Source organism: Arvicola amphibius, chromosome 3 (genome assembly GCF_903992535.2).
Source record: "Arvicola amphibius chromosome 3, mArvAmp1.2, whole genome shotgun sequence".
NCBI classification, from domain to species: Eukaryota; Metazoa; Chordata; class Mammalia; order Rodentia; family Cricetidae; genus Arvicola; species Arvicola amphibius.
The window spans coordinates 64,304,748-64,324,305 of NC_052049.1; positions in this window are offsets into that span (position 1 = coordinate 64,304,748).

Genomic DNA, 19,558 nt, shown 5'->3' on the forward strand with positions numbered 1-19,558 from the left:
ACAAAAGTAGACAAATGAGAGTTATACAATTGCAATGTTTCTCAAGAACAAATGGAACAAAAGAAGAGCAAACAAACAACCTACAGAATTGGAGAAAAAATTGGCAACTATACATCAAAAGTTTAATGTCCAGAATGTATAAGGAAACAAAACAATTCAGAATCAGGAAAACAACAAAGTTTTAAAAATGGGTAATAAACCTAAGAAGACATTTCCACCGAAAGATGCAATGACTTACAACACACATAAAATAAATGTTCACCAATACCATGTATGGGGAAAATGTAAACCAAATTACAATATTTCTCTTCGTTCCAATAAGCATGACTATTGTCAAAGAGAGTTAATAAGTGGTAGCAAGAACATGGAGAAAAGGGCCTCTGTACACACATCTAGGCATGAAAATTAGTGCAACCATTAGGGAAAATAGGATGGAAGCTCCTCAAAACTTTAAAAATAGATCATGTGATTCAGTAATCTCAGTATTGGATATATATCAAAAACAGTAAGTCAATATTTCAAATAGACACCTATCATACCACATTTACTACTACATTATTAGCATAAAAGTTTAAAATAAAGTCATATTATCCATCAGCTGATGAATGAATAAAGAAAATGTAGTAAAGATACAATGTATGATATTATTCATTCATAACAAAAGATGTGATGTCATATGTAGAAATGTGGATGGAACTGGAAATTACCAAATAACTAAGCCAGGAACAGAAAACCAGCACCATGTGTTTTTCCCATGTGTGGAATATGCGGAAGTCAGTCTCACTGACGTCAGGTCTGAGAAACTAGTTAAGAGAGAACACAACTGTACAAGGGTTGAGTTATCAGTGAGCAGGAAGAACTGTAGGGATGGAGTTAGCAGAACAGGAAGACTGTGGGGAGTGGAATTAACAGAGACCAGGGCGAACTGTGGGGTAGTTGTGTTAACAGGACTGAAAGAACTGATGGACGAAGGAGCAAGCAGAGGCTCTTCTTCAGGACTGATCCAGCCTGCATGGGCAGGCCTATGTAAATACAATGAAGCCCTGCACACTTCAAAGAACTTAGGAGGAGGATTTTGAAATTTTTTAAGTTTTGTACATACATCTTTAATTAAGCTTAATCCTTATATAACTAAGGCACATATTGAAAATCTGTATTATACTTCATTTATATATAATTTTAATATTATGTATTAGTTAGAAATAAAATGTAATATAATAAAAATAATTACAAAAAATAACTAAAATAGCCGGGCGGTGGTGGCGCACGCCTTTAATCCCAGCACTTGGGAGGCAGAGGCAGGCGGATCTCTGAGTTCGAGGCCAGCCTGGTCTACAAGAGCTAGTTCCAGGACAGGCTCTAGAAACTACAGGGAAACCCTGTCTCGAAAAACCAAAAAAAAAAAAAAAAAAAAAAAAAAAAAAAAAAAAAAAAAAACCTAAAATAAGAATAAATACAATATATCAGCAAATAGGGAAATATTTACACTCCATAAATACACTCCATAAAATAAGTTATATATTCTTGGGGAATTCAAGGATGACCCGTGTTGCTGTCTCTCTGTCTGTGTGTGTCTGTGTATTTTAACCTCCAGCCCCTTGCCCGAAGCTCGGAAACTGGGTAAAAGCGCATCCAATGCAGACACGGGGGAGCGGTGCACGGCAATATACAAATGAAATTTATGTATAAATAAAAATAAATAAAATAGAAGAAACTGTTAAAGCAACATTCAATCTATTATACCATTAATATTCTACCCATTATAAAGCAAATATATATAATTCCTATAAAAATTCTAAATATTTTTAACTTTTTCTGAACATTTTAGCTCAACATGACAGAAATGAGTGGCATGTATGTTTCAATATTGCTTTGCTCAGAATCTGTAAACATGGCATTTAATTATATGCAGTCATATACCAAAAATCTAATAACATATATAGCAATTATATTTGCAGGTCTCTTCTGTTACAGCAGAATTAACATTTACTTTGAAAACTGTAGTAGTTCTGATGCTGAGAGAAAACATTTTTCCTTTTGCTCTCTATAGTTTCTCTGCTCCCCATCTCTTTCTGTTGATTTGGCGTATTCTCTCAGGGCTCGGAGACCACTGTGGAGCTATGGTACTCCTGGGATTACATTCATTACCTGGAGTCTGGGTCACAGCCTCCAGAAGGTGTTTATCACAGCCTAAATGGTCTGCCTCTGCCATCTCCTAGAAGAAAAGGTCATTTTCTTCTCTTTCCTTCTCTATTTGACTCAATACAGCCTGGATAGAAGGAGTCAGGACCTAGGCATTAAATCAAGCATCAAGGGAATGTCCTGTCTCTCATCAGCCATGGGAACTTGGGTGCTGGCCTCACATTGTGGTATCACATTTTCATAACTCTTAGAGAAGCATTCTATAACAGATTTTATTGTCTCAGTTTGGAATTTTCTTCACTCTTCACTTTGGAGTGAATCACTGAGCTTTCTTCTAAATTATACATTTTCAGGTTACTGTGACCCCTGAAGCTAAGAAACTGTGCTTATTCAAGGTGAACTTTCAGATTCAACAGCAGGAAAAAAAAACAGTTTCCCCCACTGATTATGAAAAACCTCAGCTGATGGAAAAGCTGTGTAAACACTCCTGAGAACTCAGGGCAGTGTGACAGTGTCAGACAAACTCAGACTGCCATAAAAAGCTCTGGTTTACTCAATGTGCAATATAAAGGTTGGAAAGAAGTTTGCTCAGAAAATAAAACACAACTATAATAATCCAAGGTATGCATATTTTCCTGCAAATAAACAATCATTTATCCCTTCATACTAGCATTAGTGTAAGGGGAAAAAGAACTTTCTTGGTCACATTTTTCTGTCTTGACTTTCAGGTCCCTACTTCACTCCAAAACCTGTGTTCACCAACTACCTCTTGAGCATACCTGACACATTATTCTGTCTTTTCAGCTTTTCTTTCTCCTAATCATTTTCCAAACAGAAGTATCCTTTGAGATCCAGCTCATATGATCTTGTCCTTTATTTTTTATATACCCTCAAAAGAAAGCTAGCAAGGCCTCTCAGATCCTCTACTATCTTCTCTCTGCTCTTGTGCAGTTACACAAATTTTACCTTAAACCACAATTGTTTTAACGTATATGTGTGGAATTTTTATGGTAAAGTAGAGCAAAAGGCACATTATCATTTGCAGTCCCTGTAGAATTATATGGCAATTTTAGTGATATCTAAATCAGTGAAGAAAACAAGCATATCGAAGATACTTTAGCAACCAGGGTTCCCTCTGAATATAATCAGATATGTCTAAAACATGATGCAAAAAGGGACCTTAAAATTTTTGTAAACATTTTAAGTTCTTTCCAAATTTTTGAGAATTTAATGTATGTATACAAGGGAATATGACTATATCTATTCCCTTGTTTGCCCCCCGCCAACTGTCCTCATAATCCCCCAACATGCCTCTTCCCAACTTCATGTCTGTCTTAGTCATAGTTGTTATTCCTATGAAAAAATTATGACCATAAGCAACATCAGAAGATGGGGTTATTTCTTCTACTTTTTTACAAAATTATCCATCAGAGAAGGAAGTCAGGGGTGGAATTCAAGCATGACTGAACACAGAGGCATGGACTGATGCAGAAACCATGGAAGGATGCTGCTTATGGGCTTGCTTGCTCTTTATGGCTTCCTCAGGCCACTTTCTTTGAACATCCAGCAACATCAGTCCAAGTGTGACAACACCCACAATTCCTGCCCCCCATTAATCATTACTTAAGAAATCCTATGAAGTTATTTTCTCAATTGATATACCCTCCTCTAAGATGACTCTAGCTTCTGTCAAGTTAACATTAATCTAGCCAGCACAATGCCTTTTTTGTAACCCATTGAATCTAGTTAGTATCACCCATATATTCAAAGGTGTGGTCACATCCACTAGAACTTGGAAAACCTCCTTGTGGTCACACCTTCAGAAAAGAATGATTTTGCCTCCCCAGCAACTATCCATGGCCAGTATCTTTTCAGTATGAGGTGGAATCATGCAATTCTCTCCCACATCTATGCTTGAATTTAAACTGGATTGATCTTGTGTAGGTTAACACACCTGCTGTGAGTTCGTATCGAAAAGACAGCATTCACATCATTTTTGTTTATTCTTTGACTCTGTGTTTTCTTCTGCATCTTCTAAATCTACTGACATCAAGCTAAAATCTTTTGATGTTGGACCCAAATATTTGTTCTTACCTTTGGAAATCTATCCTTTGCACAGTAAGAAATTAAGCAATAGTCTTTGTCAATTAAATATTAGACTCCAGTCACAATCTTTCCAGGAATTAACTACCAAATGAATCACACTTGATATATGAGTTAGTATTTTCTTGTTTTTGTTTTATTTGACTTTGCTTCATCAACTTAACATAGGCTAAAGTTATCTGTGAAGACTGAACTTCAATTAAGGAATGGCTCCACCAGATTGGTCTGTACACTCATAAGTGGATACCAGCCATAAACGAAGGACATTGAACCTATAGTTCATGATTCTAGAGAAGCTAGGTAATAAGGTGAACCAAAAGAAAAACATATATAGACCAATGTGGGAATTGGAAACAGACAAGGTCACTAGACAAAATTGGGAGCATGGGGACAAGGGGTAAAAGGAAGGGGATAAGGGGAGCTTGAGAAGAACTTTAGGGAATGGGATAGTCAAAATGTAGGAAGGACAAAGATGAGAGCAAGGAAAGAGATATCCTGATTGAGGGAGCCATTATGGGGTTAGCAAGAAACCTGGCCCTATAAAAATTCCCAGGAATCCACAAGGATGACCCCAGCTAAGACCCTAAGCAATAGAGGAGAGGGTGTCTGAACTGGCCTTGCCCTGTAGTCAGACTGATGATTATCTTAAATATCACCATAGAACCTTTGTTCAACAACAGATGGAAACAGAGGCAGAGACCCACATCAGAGGACTGGACTGAGCTCCCAAGGTCCAGTTGAAGAGTAGAAGGAATGAGAATATGACCAAGGAGGTCAAGACCATGAGGGGTTCACCCACTGAGACAGTTTAACTGAGCTAATGAGAGTTCACCAACTCCAACTGGACTGGAAGTGTATGAACATGGGATCAAACTAGTCCCTCTGAAGAGGGTTGACAGTTGAGGCAGACTGAGAAGCCACTGACAGTGGCACTGGGATTTGTCTCTACTGCTTTTTGGGATCCTATTCTCTTTGAGTATATACAGTGCTTAACCTAGATGTAATAGGGAGGGCCTTGGACTTGCCACATGGCAGGGTGCCTTGTCCTCTCTTGGAATTGGAGGCAGAGGGGTGAGAGGGTGTAGGGAGGGAGTGGGAGGAGGGGAAAGAGTGGGAATTTGGATTGGTATTTTTAAGTAATAAAATAATTAAGAAGAAGAAGAAGAAGAAGAAGAAGAAGAAGAAGAAGAAGAAGAAGAACAACAACAACAACAACAACAAAAACAACAACAACAACAACAAAAACAACAACAACAACAACAGGAATACCTTATAAATCCTCAAGGACAAGCTATAGTGGAGCATGCACATTGTATACTCAAAGCCTATTTGCATAAAACAAAAAGGGGAAATATGGTTTTATCCCAGAAACCATTTATATTTTATTTTATACATTTTAAATCTTTTGGCTATTAATGCTCAATCTTATACCACTGCGGACCGGCATTGGCGTTTTCTTCCAGGATGCGTCATGTCAAATGGAAGAATCTAGCAGGTAGCATTTGGTGTGGTCCAGATCCTGTAATAGTGTGGGGGAGAGGGGCTGTTTATGTTTTCCTACAGGATGCTAACAGTCCAGTATGGGTTCTGGAGTGCCTGTTGTGTGCTATAGATTTTCCTGTCCAGGAACCTGAGGACAGGACAGAGCCAAGAGATCAAATAGACACTGGTTTGTCAACTGAGGAGTTGCTGGGGTCCTGAGGAGCTGACTTTGGTGGTCCAAGTGCCAGGGATTGTCCCTCTACCTATCAACCCATCCCATGATGATCAACTTATATTACATCAAACAAGAAGGGTTTTACTTTACAACAGCCATGATGGTGGTCTTTGCTGTGGCTGCCAAAGTGGCTATGGCTGCTGGATTTACCATTAGTCACTCAGTTGCTTCTGCTAGCACATTGGATAACTTATGGGACAGGTTGCAATGCCTTGGCCACTCAAAATGAGCTAAATTCACAAATGAACGTTGCAGTTAAATTTGCAATTGGTTTTGGTTAAAGACCATTGCTAGGTTACAAGTTAACATATAGTGAGAAGGCTTAATCCTGTTATTCATGAACCCTGGAGTGCACAATTTACAAATTGGTTCTTGAGATTATTCTAGCTAACTACACCAGGGTTTCTCCCACCAGCACTGAGGCCTTTCTTAAAGGACTCCAATTTGCAGGTAGACTCACTAAGGACTGAGCAGGCACAGCCTCCTTAGCAGTGCTTACATGTGCTGGAGCATCATCTTCATGTTTTCATGGCACCAGCACTAGGGGAAGCTCAGGTCAATGTCGCCACTTGTCAAGTCCTCTTAGCTATTGCCCCAAGGATCTTTCAGCGCAAATCTGGCTGGACTCGGTTATGGTTGACTAGTGAGCCAATGACAGGAAAGGTTTTGGGGGGGGCTGCCCCAACCTCAGACAGAAAATATGTTTTGACCTGGATGCTTTCCCATGACAGGTAAGGGGTGTTGCCTAATGTCCAATGACACCTAAGACAGGCCTAGTAATGGAATTTATATAAATAAGGGGGATCTGTAGGGCCCATGGGCCTACCCCTCCCCCCTGGGTTCATCTTGAGTACAGTTTCTAGCCATACATTTTGCTGTATTTTCCCGCAATACTGAGCTCCCTCTGCCTCTCTGGTGGTAGCTAGAGGGGCATTATTTATTCCACCTTGGGTAAGGTAATTTCCCACCTTCCTGGGGGGAATTCCATTGTGCAGCAGCTAAGTGTATAAGGTTTCTCCTAAGTTTGAATAAAAGGCATTCAGCTTATCTCCTTTAAAAAAAAAGGTTTTAAAAACATTTTCTTGATTAATGGTTGATGAAAAAGACCCTAAACCTTTGCCTTTGTGTCAGCTGTTGCCACTGGGCAAGTAATCTTGAGTTAGATAAAATGCAAGCTGAGCAAGACATGAGGAACAAGCTAAACAGTGGCTTTTTATGGCCTGTATGTCATTACTAGCATACATGTCATCTGGTGTTTCGAAGTTTATTCTTAGAGTTCTTGCCCTAACTTCCATTGGATGAACTGTGGGTGGTATGGTAAAACCAATCTTTTCCTCACAGGTTGTTTCTGGTCATGGCGTTTAACACAGCAATAGAAAGCAGAGAACAATTGATAATTCCTTTTTTTTCAAGACAGGGTTTCTCTGTCGCTTTGGAGCCTGTCCTGGAACTAGCTCTTTTAGACCAGGCTGGCCTCAAATTCAGAGAGATCTGCCTGCCTCTGCCTCCCAAATGCTGGGATTAAAGGCATGCACCCAGCAAGAATTACTATTTTGAAGTGAAACTTTGGTGGTGTGGTGTGTGTGTGTGTGTGTGTGTGTTTATATAAACTTTAAGGGAGAGAAACAAACTCATAATGTAATTGCAAACCACTTGATGGAAAGAAAGCAGAGCATTGTTTTTATCTCAATGATAAAACTGAGCTGAAGTTAGTTGCAGAGTAGCCCGAGGGTCCTTGAGGGAAATCAATAAACAGAGAAGCGGCTACAGGAAAGAGAACAACAGAGTATAAATATCAAGAGAGAGCACCTGTCGAACTCAATAGTTACCGCCTTCACAGTAGTTCCTCATAATTATTAGAAAATGAAAGAGTCATCAGGGTTCCCCACTCTATGCTAAGACCAAGGTCCTCCCAACTCCCCCCAGGTCCAGGAAGGTGATCGACCAAGCTGAGAAGGCTCCCACAGAGCCCGTCCATGAAGAACAATCAGAGCCCAGAGCCATTGTCCTTTGCTTCTCAGTCAGCCCCCGCTGTTGGCCACACTCAGAGAGACGGGTTTGGTCGCATGATCCATCAGTCCCATTCCGACTGGAGTTGGTGATCTCCCATTAGTTCTGTCCCACCGTCTCCATGAGTGAACGCACCCCTCTCGTTCCTGACTTTCTCCCTCATGTTCTCGCTCCTTCTGCTCCTCATCAGGACCTTGGGAGCTCAGTCCGGTGCTCCAAGGTGGGGCTCTGTCATTTTCTTGGCCTTGAGAGGGAGGGAGGGGAGGTATGGGTGGAGGGGAGGGGAGGGAAGGGGGAGAAGGAGGGGAGAGAAAGGGGAGAAGGAGGGGAGGGAGGGGGGAGGAGGAGGGAAGGAGATGGAAATTTTTAAATATAAAAAAAAATAAACCATGAGGAAAAAAAAAAAAAAAAAGAAAATGAAAGAGTGTCAAATATTTTTTTATCCTCTCCCACCAGGGTACTACTCATCTTATTGACTTATGAAATACATGAATTTATTACTCAAAGTTCTGAAATCTAATTAATTTCAAACTCAGTGTTTCATAAGAGTCAGTGTATAGTGAGAGTCTCTTTTGTAGTTCATAGATGTTGACTTCTCCCTGAGGTAATAGCCTCTTCCAAGCTGAGACAAGTCAGTTCTGAAGGTTCCATATTCAAGACTTTTTTTTTTCTCCCAATAGCTTCCCGAAGACCAAATCTTTACGGTTGGGGGTAAAGATTTGAAAATATGAATGTCAAGAGACCACAAACACTAACCCTGAATATAGGTCATGTTTGTTCATAACTGCAAAATTAGGACCTTCCATAAGAGAACCCAAAATGTTAAAGAATGATTCCTTAGTTATAAGTTGTTATCTGTGACAGTTTAAATGTGACTGGCCCCCATAAGCTCATATAAAATGTGGCACATAAAAGGTGTAGCTTTATTTGCATAGGTATGGCCTTGATGGTGGAAGTATGTCACTGTGAGATGGACTTTGAGGTCTCATGTATGCTCAAGCCATGCCCAGTGTCTCAGCTCACTTCCTGTTGCTCCTTCTCCAGCACCATGTATACCTGCATGCCACCATGTCCTTCAATGATGATAATGGATTAAAATTCCCTAAACATAAACTACCCAATTAAGTGTTTTCCTTTATAAGAATTGCCATGGTCATGGAACCTTTTCACAGTAATATAAACTCTAACTAAGACAATACCTGAATAGACAAAGTCTATAGGTGTTTCCCTGACTGCTGCTTTTTTTGTGTGGATGCCTTTCTATCAGTAATAGGGGTCAAACACATGAGCTACCTACTCCGCAATGGATGGACATAGACTAACCATGAACTGCTCTTGCCGCTTATAAATACCACTGCAGTGTGAAAGTGCAGCTGATTGTCTTTCCATCTTTGGTACATAACAGAGACGTTAAGAACAACCTCGGGTAGCTAATTCAGTCTGTTAGCACCCTCTGAGGGTCAGGCATGTGTCCATACCTTTTCTGGGCAAAGGAAGAGAGTGGGAAGCCTAGTGCAGCAATCAAGATCAAAATCACAACTCCATGATAAGAAATGCTGTCAACGTGGTAACGACTTGTTTAAACATTTATGAAATCACTTCACAACAAATAGTAACACATGAAGTGTTATCCTCACATTTCACAGCGGCATCGCTTCTAAGCAGAAAAAAGAGAGAGAAGGAAAAAAGAAAAAGAAAGTAAAACGCTAGCCAAACTGTTTTAAAACCTTCATCAAGTTATTATTTAGTTAATATTGAGAGAATTAATTTTTCCTGTTTGTTCACAAGCAACGTTCTAATAAATAAACTTGGCAACAACATGCAAGTATGGCTGCAATATTGGAGCAAAAGGAAGGAATGCCTAAAGTAAGGAAATTCCATGTTGGACTACCTGCAGCAACAATAGCCTTATTTTATTCAATTTTCAAGCTTTCTACACTTCACGTTGACTTGCAGCCATCATAGATTCTAACAAATTTATTACGATACTCAGAATAACAATTTTAAAAATCATGAGAATTCCATATTTAACAAGAAGTTTCATTTTTTGTCACTTTTTAAAACATGTCTTTCAACAAAAAGGGGTGACCTTTTTTAATGACACATGCTTATAATTCCAGCCATTGGAAGACACAGTCAAGAGGACTTAGAGTGCAAGTTCAGCCTGGGTAACAGAGGGAGCCCTATGTGTCTAATCCATCCCCACAAGTCTCTACCTTCAGTACCCTTCATATGTGCACACTTCCTCACACACATATACACACACTAAAACAGAATACTTCTGGAAAAAAGTTATTAAAACACTTGTTTTCAGTTTTTGGATTATCTATCTACATGGTTTTTGGGACAAAGACTGTGCTACTAAAACTCTAAGATATCAAGTTCAGTGCTAAAAAGACATTAACTTTAGGATGGGTCCTAAAGTCCTGGTGTGACTAGTGAGGGCCAGACCCTCTTCTCCATCTACTAGGGCAGTACCCAACTGCATTTGTGGGCAAGTTAAGGATATCCACTGGATCCTCATTCCGCTGTGTAATATTGAAGACTACGGGTCAAAACATGTCCTGTCTTTGAAGGCATTGCTGAGAGTTAGGTCTGAGATAATAAGTCAAGAGAACCACCACAAGGTTTTGCCAGCCTCATCCATGTAGTGAGTCCTCTACCAGCTCAAAAACTGAAAACAAACATAAGGAGAAAATAAAATCACAAAGCTATTTCTATTTAGATGTTGTATATGTCTCTCACTATTGTCTAATCTTTCGCCCTTATTCTCCAGAACTATAGAAAAAAATGGAAAATGTTTTGATTAAAGTCAGCTATGTAGCCCAAAGTTATGCTATAATTTTCATTTTTTTTTTCTGAGACTGAGTTTCTCTGTAGCTCTGGAGCCTGTCCTGGAACTAGCTTTTGTAGACCAGGCTGACCCCAAAATCACAGAGCTCTGTCTGTCTCTACCTCTCAAGTGCTGGGATTAAAGGCATGCACCACCGCCACCCAGCTATATAATTTTTATCTTATATTACTAAAGAAAAGGGAAATACAGAGGCATTTAAATATTTCCACCATACTTCAATGTATGTAAAGTTTGGTTCAACAAACAGTAGCCTTGCTCTTACTGTATTTACCTTGCTCTTCCTCTAGGAAATGGGACATATTTTACCCTGCCCTTACTGTAGGAAGAGGGACATACTTTACCTTGATCTTCTCGCAGGAAGTGGTACGTGTTTTACCTTGCTCTTTCTGTACAAAATGAAACATATTTTACCCCACCCTTTCTGTAGGAAGTGGGACATGGTTTATCTTACTCTTCTTACTGTAGGAAGTAGCATATATCTTATCTTTTTATGTATGAAGTAGGACATGCTTTCTTTTAAACAAACAATTTCACATGATGCAGAAGCCTCATGCCCTGAGGATCAGTGAATTCTGTTTGCACCCCCGTGTTTTTGCAATATATTCTCAGGGTTGCATGTTCTGATTTCTGGTCCAAATATTCGAAGTGAAGTGATTCTGTCTGCTATAGAAGCCTTGAAGCTACCAGTGTCCACCATTTATGCTACAAGAAATACAAACAAACTGCATTTAAGATGCACAAAATCTTAAAGTAAGATTAGTTTCAAGAGGAGAGAACTTCCCTGCATGTTCTCACATAAGAAACATAGACCTAAAAAACACAGCTTGTTCTGTGAACACCAGTTTTGTACTAAACTTAAGATCCTACAAATACAGTCCTTCACAGTGATCTTCCAATATTGTACCTTGCATCAACAGAAATTAAAATAGCATGCTCAGGTTAGTAAGCCGCTTACTCGAACAATGCACTGGAGGTAGAGGAAAAGAAGGCAAAATCCCAGAGAGCCTACTGGGAGGTTTATGGATAGGCTAGCTCTACAATGTAAAATCCACCAGAGCATGAGTGTCTGTGTGCTCTCTACTGCTCTTCCTGACATGTAGCAGAAACCAAATCAACAGTCTAGTGTTATGCGACCATTGGTAGCTTATAAAGTTCAAGCTATAATTTTCTTTTATTAGTCAAATTGAATGTTTTAAAATCTCATCCATGCGTATGCTTTCTGTGAAATCTGGTAACTTTTGCCACAACCATCTCTTACCTTTGTCCTCCTCTCCATCCCATGCACAGTACAGCTGTCCCAATAATAAAAGCTCCAAAATATTACATACTCATAGTTTGACGGAGCCTACCATTTTATGTAGGTTGTACAAAATTTACATAAGCAATATATCTTGGAACAAAGAACCAGACATATATCCTTGAAGTCTAAATATTATGCTTCTATCAATGCACTGTGTTGTTTTGAAAAAAATAATATAAATCTAGAAATCATAAATTATCCTGACATCTTTTAGGAGAGGAGTAGATCCTCTGATATCAAAAATCTTTAAACTCTGGTGTCACTGTCTAATAATCTGTCTCAACTGCTATGGAGGTATGTTCTAAATAATTTAGTGAAAATATAGTTCAAGAATGACTAGTTTGTCTGTGATTTAGATTAGATTTTCCTATCACAAGCTTAGCCATTGCATTCCAGTAAAGTCTGGGGACAGAGACAAAATGGCATGACAGTAAACAGCTATCATTCTCAAGGTTTGCACACACCCTTGGATTCCACCAGAGAGGACACATCTTATGGGAAGGCAGCATTTTGTGTGTCCTTTGTAAGAATTTTTAAGTTAATATAAAATACCTGCGATTAAATATTTTGTTCAGGCCACAGTGAAAATGTATATTATTCAATCATCAATAGGATCAATACATGGTCAAAGCAGAAAGACACCTGAGACTGTTGATAGGAAGGAAAAATAAGTATAGTCCTATTTGTATAAAAAAACCAGTAGGGTGTCTTTGCCAACATCCAGTATTATGAGTAAAGGTGTACAGAAAATGAGAAAATAATTCAAAGAATAGTCTTCACCTTTCATGAGCCAGTACAAATCTATGTTATTTGAGGTAATCTGCAACTATGTTAAAAAGTATTACCCCTCTCTACAATGTGGTATACATATTATAAAAGTTTTTCTAGTAATTATTAATTAAATTATTATGTTTATTTCAAACCAAAGATTCTCCTGAGGGAAAAGAAAAAAAACATTTAATTCTTTTTTGTTCATTTGCAGTTAATACTAAAGTAGCTTTTTAAAAATAGAAATGGATAGTAAAAGGACTAAGACAACACAGTCAAGCAGATGAGGGTTATAGAAATAGTGCAGGCAGGAGATTGTGCTGGTTTTAAGTATAGTGAGGAAAATGAAACACAGGAAAGGTGACAAATTGCCAGATTTAAACCATATGTTTAAAATAGACTCAGTAGGTTCTCCATGAGATTGTTGTCTATGGGTGAAAAAATAAGAAGGAAGGAAGGAAAAAAGAAAACAATCAAAGGATAGAAACTTCATGAATGGGACTATAAGAGGTACAAGAGTTTTGAAACTTTGAGAATCCATTATGTAATTAAAGAATAGAGCACAGATAATTTTTACACAATATAGAGGATTTCAAGTTCTATGATACTTAGGAATGACCAAAGAAGTTGAAATAGTAGTGTAAAGCATTCTGTCTGTGATGCTAATAGGAGTTATTTTTAAGAATGAATTGCTTTTGGTGGAGTCACAGAGGTATAATCCACTTGTTATAAGAACAGAAAAAGAGTGCGAGAAAATAGAGAAGCAGTGAATATCAATAAATAACTCTTCTGAATAGTTATTTTGTAAACACTGAGCAGAGAAATACAGTAGCTCATCAGAGACATGAATTACCAGAGTGCTTTTTGCTATTTTGATTTGAGGAAATGGCATGACTAGATGTGAGCTGGTGAGAAGGAAGGCTTGGTGTTGCCACAGGGGCACAGACAACTCTCTCGCATGAGATGGGCACTGCAGTACTTGGATGTGCATGACTCACAGTCAACAGATTCATATTAGGGAGACAGAAGGTTAAACATGTGGCTATAAGTGCAGATGTGGCCGTTGACATGACGACAGGACTCTGAAGGAAACTGTTATTGGTTACTTGTATGACTTTAGAGCTCTATAAATGAAAACTATTTGAAAAAACTGAGAATAGTTGAAGCTTGAAAAGATGGGGAAAGAACAGTATTGGTAAAAATAAAGTAGACTAGGTTTAACTGGGAGCATTAAACGTCTGGTTGAAATGATTATGAATTTAAAGTAAAATGCACATGGCTGGGTTTTTTCCCTCTATAAGTGCAGCTGCTTCTGCTCAGATATAAGGTAGAAAGAGTGTAGACATTACTCCACCACTTACTGATGCTGAAATATTTATTTAATATCTGCAAGTTCCTGTTTTTTGAATTTACTCTTACAGGTGTGTTTTAAGACTCAAATGAGATAATATATGTATGCTGTAGTGATTAAAAGCTCAAACACTGGAATTAGTCTGATTGAGTTTAAATCCTAACTCTTACGTTAGTAAAAGAGAGACAGGTGAGACAAATAAAGGTGCGCATAAAATGAGGCTTATAATTTCTACAAGGAATCCAAGGCTTGATACGGAGGGAAATAGAAGCACAAAGCAGAATGAGCAAAGTTGAAGCATAGCACAAAACCTGTATCAAGCAAACGAAAACAGCACAGCACTGGGTATGTTTGGCTTGACTGTATATTTATACTTGTAATGTCAGGATATCACTGCTGAGGACAGAAGATGATCAGAAAGTAGAAGACTTAAATTGAGATTTTGGAAGAGGTTTGTGAGAATTGATCTAAAACTTGGAAGTAACTATTTTATGGAAGCTGATGTTAATGAAGAAGAAATCACAGAGCTAAGTGTCACCAATGCCAACACTGAAATCAGTAAGAAATATGACCGACAGTGTTGCTGATAAGGATAACAATGAGACAGAAGCTGAAGAAGCTAGGGAGAAAAATGTCTGCAAACTCACTTTGTTTGCTTTCAATTGATATGATAAAGACTGTGATTAAAAAAAGGCAATTTGGGGAGGAAAGGGCTTATTTAGATTTATAAGTCCCAGTCCCTGTCAATTATTGAGGGAAGCCAAGCTAGGAACTAAAAGTAGGGGGAAAAAAAGCAAGTGAAATAGAGACCCTGGGGGATGCTGCTTCCTTGACTGCTCCCCATGACTCGCTTACCTTTTTATTCTACCTAGGACCACATGCCTAGCGGTGGACAAACCATATCAATACTTAATCAAGGAAACGCCCTATGTACTCGCTTACAGTTCAGTCCAATAGAACTTTACCAACTGAGGTTTCCTCTTCCCAAAAAACCCAACTGTTGTCAGATTGACAAGAAAGCTAACCAGCATATCATTCAAATCACTGAAAGAATCAGTACAGCTGGGGAATAGTCTAGTTTCATTTCTGTTCCAAGGATGTGATACCCAAACAAAAAGACATTTATGGGGTCGGAAGTTTATTTTTGCTTATATTTCCAGGTTACAGTCCATCATTGTGTGGAATTCAAGGCGTAAGCTCCAAACAGTCACAGTCAAAACACCATAGAAATACATGTGTGTGTGCTCACTTGCTAGTTTGCTTGTGCACTGCTTAGTTTTACCTTTCTGACAGGGCACAGGAACCCCTGCCTAGGGAATAGTATCACCCACAATGAATTGGGTCCAACACAGACAAGCCCACAGACCAACCCAAGGCTAGCAATTCCTTACTGAGGCTGGTTTTGCAGATGATTCTAGTTTGGAAGTTGTCGATTAAAATTAACCATCAAAGTGAGAGAATTAGAGTTAATATAATTTGTGGTATCATAGGGTCTCCTCCTTTGTTTCTGGTTTGTATGCATTGTTCTTTTCTCTTGGATAATTCAGCTGAAGATCTGTGCATTTCTTTTTATTTTTAATTTTATTTCTCTCTCTCTCTCTCTCTCTCTCTCTCTCTCTCTCTCTCTCTCTCTCTCTCTCTCTGTGTGTGTGTGTGTGTGTGTGTGTGTTTGTGTGTGTACCTGCACATGTCATGGCACATATGGGGAGATCAAAGGACAACCTCCAAAAATCAAAGTAGTTCTCTCTTTCCACAATGTGAGTACCAAGTATCAACAGGCTTTGATAGAGGAGTGTCTATGTGATACTTTCATTGATTAATAAAGAAACTGCCTTGGCCCTTTAATAGAACAGAAAATTAGGTAGGCAGAGTAAACAGAAAAGAATTCTGGGAAAGAGAAGGGAGATGCTTCAGGCAGTCACCATAAGCAGTCACCATGCTTCTCCTCTCTGAGATGGACACAGGTTAAAATCTCTCCTGGTAAGCGACCACCCTCGTCGTGCTACACGGATTACTAAATATAGGTTAATTAGCCAATAAGAGGCTGAAACTAATGGGCCAGGCAGTGTTTAAAAGAATACAGTTTTCGTGTAATTACTTTGGGTAAAGCTAGCCGGGTGGCGGGACGCATTCCCACTGTTCCTTCTACAAGGCTTGGTGGTGGGTATTTTTCCCACTGAGCCATCTGGTTTAGCCAGTCCTTGTTCATTATTAAAGACAAATAATAGCTTCATTTATCTTTGTTATTGATTTTCTAATTTTTATTTCATTTGTGTTTCTCATTGTCATTATTTTGTTATTTCTTCTAACATTGGGCTCAGTACTTTCTTTTCAGGATGCTTGGGTTTTAAAGCTAGGTCATTCTATTGCAATACCACTTTCAATAATCAATTGAAAAGAAATATCTCCATAAATTCCTCTCTTAGTACTGATTTTTGCTATATTCCTTAGCCTTGGTATTGTATTTTTCACTTTTGTTTTATGGTATTTTGTATTTGCTTCTGGACACCAGGGTAGCTCAAAGGGATGATATTTAACTTCTGCATATTACTAAGCTTTCTGCCTACATCCTTTCCTCTGTTTCTTTTGTGATGCTCATAATGCATAGAGGTTTTTCTTGTTGGAATCTCAACAGTCATGCAACATTTTCTTATTGACTTTCATTCGTTTTCTCTTTTCATTTGTCTGACTATATCATTTCAAAATGATCTACCAAAACATCCCTAGATTAATTCCCAGGTGACTTGCTTGTTGAATTTTATTTAAGTCATTGAATTTTCAGCTGCAAATTATCTGCTTTTATTTTTTTTTATTTTTTTAAATATGGTTTAATTTTTATATTTAAAAATTTCCATCTCCTCCTCTCCTTCTCCTCCTTCCCTCCCCTCCCTTCCACCCATAGCCCCCTTCCCTCCCTCTCCAGGCCAAGGAGCCATCAGGGTTCCCTACTCTATGTTATGACCAAGGTCCTCCCAACTCCCCCCAGGTCCAGGAAGGGGATCAACCAAGCTGAGAAGGCTCCCACAGAGCCCGTCAATGCAGAAGAATCAAAGCCCAGCACCATTGTCCTTGGCTTCTCAGTCAGCCTACACCATCGGCCACATTCAGAGAGTCTGGTTTGGTCTCATGTTCCATCAGTCCCATTCCAACTGGAGTTGGTAATCTCCCGTTAGTTCTGTCCCACCGTCTTCATGGGTGAATGCACCCCTCACGGTCCTGACTTTCTTTCTCATGTTCTCCCTCCTTCTGCTCCTCATCAGGACCTTGGGAGCTCAGTCCGGCGCTCCAATGTGGGGCTCAGTCATTTTCTTTATCTATCGCCAGGTGGAGGTTCTATGGTGATATGCAAGAAATTCATCAGTATGCCTATAGGAACTGGCCTTTTCAGGCTCCCTCTCCTCAGCTGCCCAAGGAACTAGCTGGGGGGGTCTCCCTGGAAACCCAGGAACCCCTCTAGAGTCAAGTCTCTTGACAACACTCAGATGGCTCTCTTAATTAAGATATATGCTTCCCTGCTCCTATATCCACCCTTCCTGTATCCCAAACATCCCATTCCTCCGAGCTCCCCCATTCTCCCCTTCACGTTTTTCTCTCCCCATCTTCCCTTGGCCCCGTCTCGCCCCACCCTCAAGTTCCCAATTTTTGCCCGGAGATCGTGTCTACTTCCAATATCCAGGAGGATTACTATATGTTTTCATTTGGGTTCTCTTTCTTATTATCTTCTCAAGGATCCCGAATTATAGGCTCCATGTCCTTTAATTATGGCTAGAAACCGATTATGAGTGAGTACATCCCATGTTCATCTTTTTGGGTCTCGGTTACCTCACTCAGAATAGTGTTTTCTATTTCCATCCATTTGCATGCAAAATTCAAGATGTCATTGTTTTTTACCGCTGAGTAGTATTCTAGCATGTATATATTCCACAGTTTCTTCATCCATTCTTCCACTGAAGGGCATCTAGGTTGTTTCCAGGATCTGGCTATTACAAATAATGCTGCTATGAACATAGCTGAGCAAATGCTTTTGTAGTATGATTGGGCATCTCTTGGGTAAATTCCCAAGAGTGGAATTACTGGGTCCTGGGGTAGGTTGATCCCGAATTTCCTGAGAAACTGCCACACTGCTTTCCAAAGTGGTTGCACACGTGTGCATTCCCACCAGCAATGGATGAGTATACCCCTTACCCCACAACCTCTCCAGCAAAGGTTATCATTGGTGTTTCTGACGGGTGTAAGATGGTATCTCAAAATTGTTTTGATTTGCATTTCCCTGATAGCTAAGGAGGTTGAGCATGACCTTAAGTGTCTTTTGGCCATTTGAACTTATTCTGTTGAGAATTCTCTGTTCAGTTCAGCACCCCATTTTTTAATTGGGTTAATTAGCATTTAAAAGTCTAGTCTCTTGAGTTCCTTATATATTTTAGAGATCAGATCTTTGTCAGTTGCACAGTTGGTGAAGATCTTTTCCCAGTCAGTAGGCTGCCTTTGTGTCTTAGTGACAGTGTCCTTTGCTTTCCAGAAGCTGCTCAACTTCAGGAGGTCCCATTTATTCAATGTTGCCCTTAATGTCTGTGCAGCTGGGGTTATACATAGGAAGCGGTCTCCTGTGCCCATTTGTTGTAGAGTACTTCCCACTTTCTCCCCTATCAAGCTCAGTGTGTTCAGATTAATATTGAGGTCTTTAATCCATTTGGACTTGAGTTTTGTGCATGGTGATAGATATGGATCTACTTTCATTCTTCTACAGGTTGACATCCAGTTATGCCAGCACCATTTGTTGAAGATGCTCTCTTTCTTCCTTTTGGCTCATTTATCAAAAATCAGGTGTTCATAGGTTTGTGGGTTAAGATCCGGGTCTTCGATTCGATTCCATTGGTCGACTTCTCCATTTTTATGCCAATACCAAGCTGTTTTCAATACTGTAGCTCTGTAATAGAGTTTGAAGTCAGGGATGGTAATGCCTCCAGAAGTACCTTTATTGTATAAGATTGTTTTGGCTATCCTGGGTTTCTTGTTTTTCCATATAAAATTGATTATTGTCCTCTCAATATCTGTGAAGAATTTTGATGGGACCTTGATGGGGATTGCATTGAATCTATAGATTGCTTTTCGTAGAATTTCTATTTTTACTATGTTGATCCTCCCAATCCACGAGCAAGGGAGATCCTTCCATTTTCTGGTATCCTCTTCAATTTCTTTCTTCAAAGACTTAAAGTTCTTGTCAAATAAATCCTTCACTTTCTTGGTTAGAGTTTCTCCCAGATATCTTATGCTATTTGTGGCTATTGTGAAAGGTGATATTTCTCTGATTTC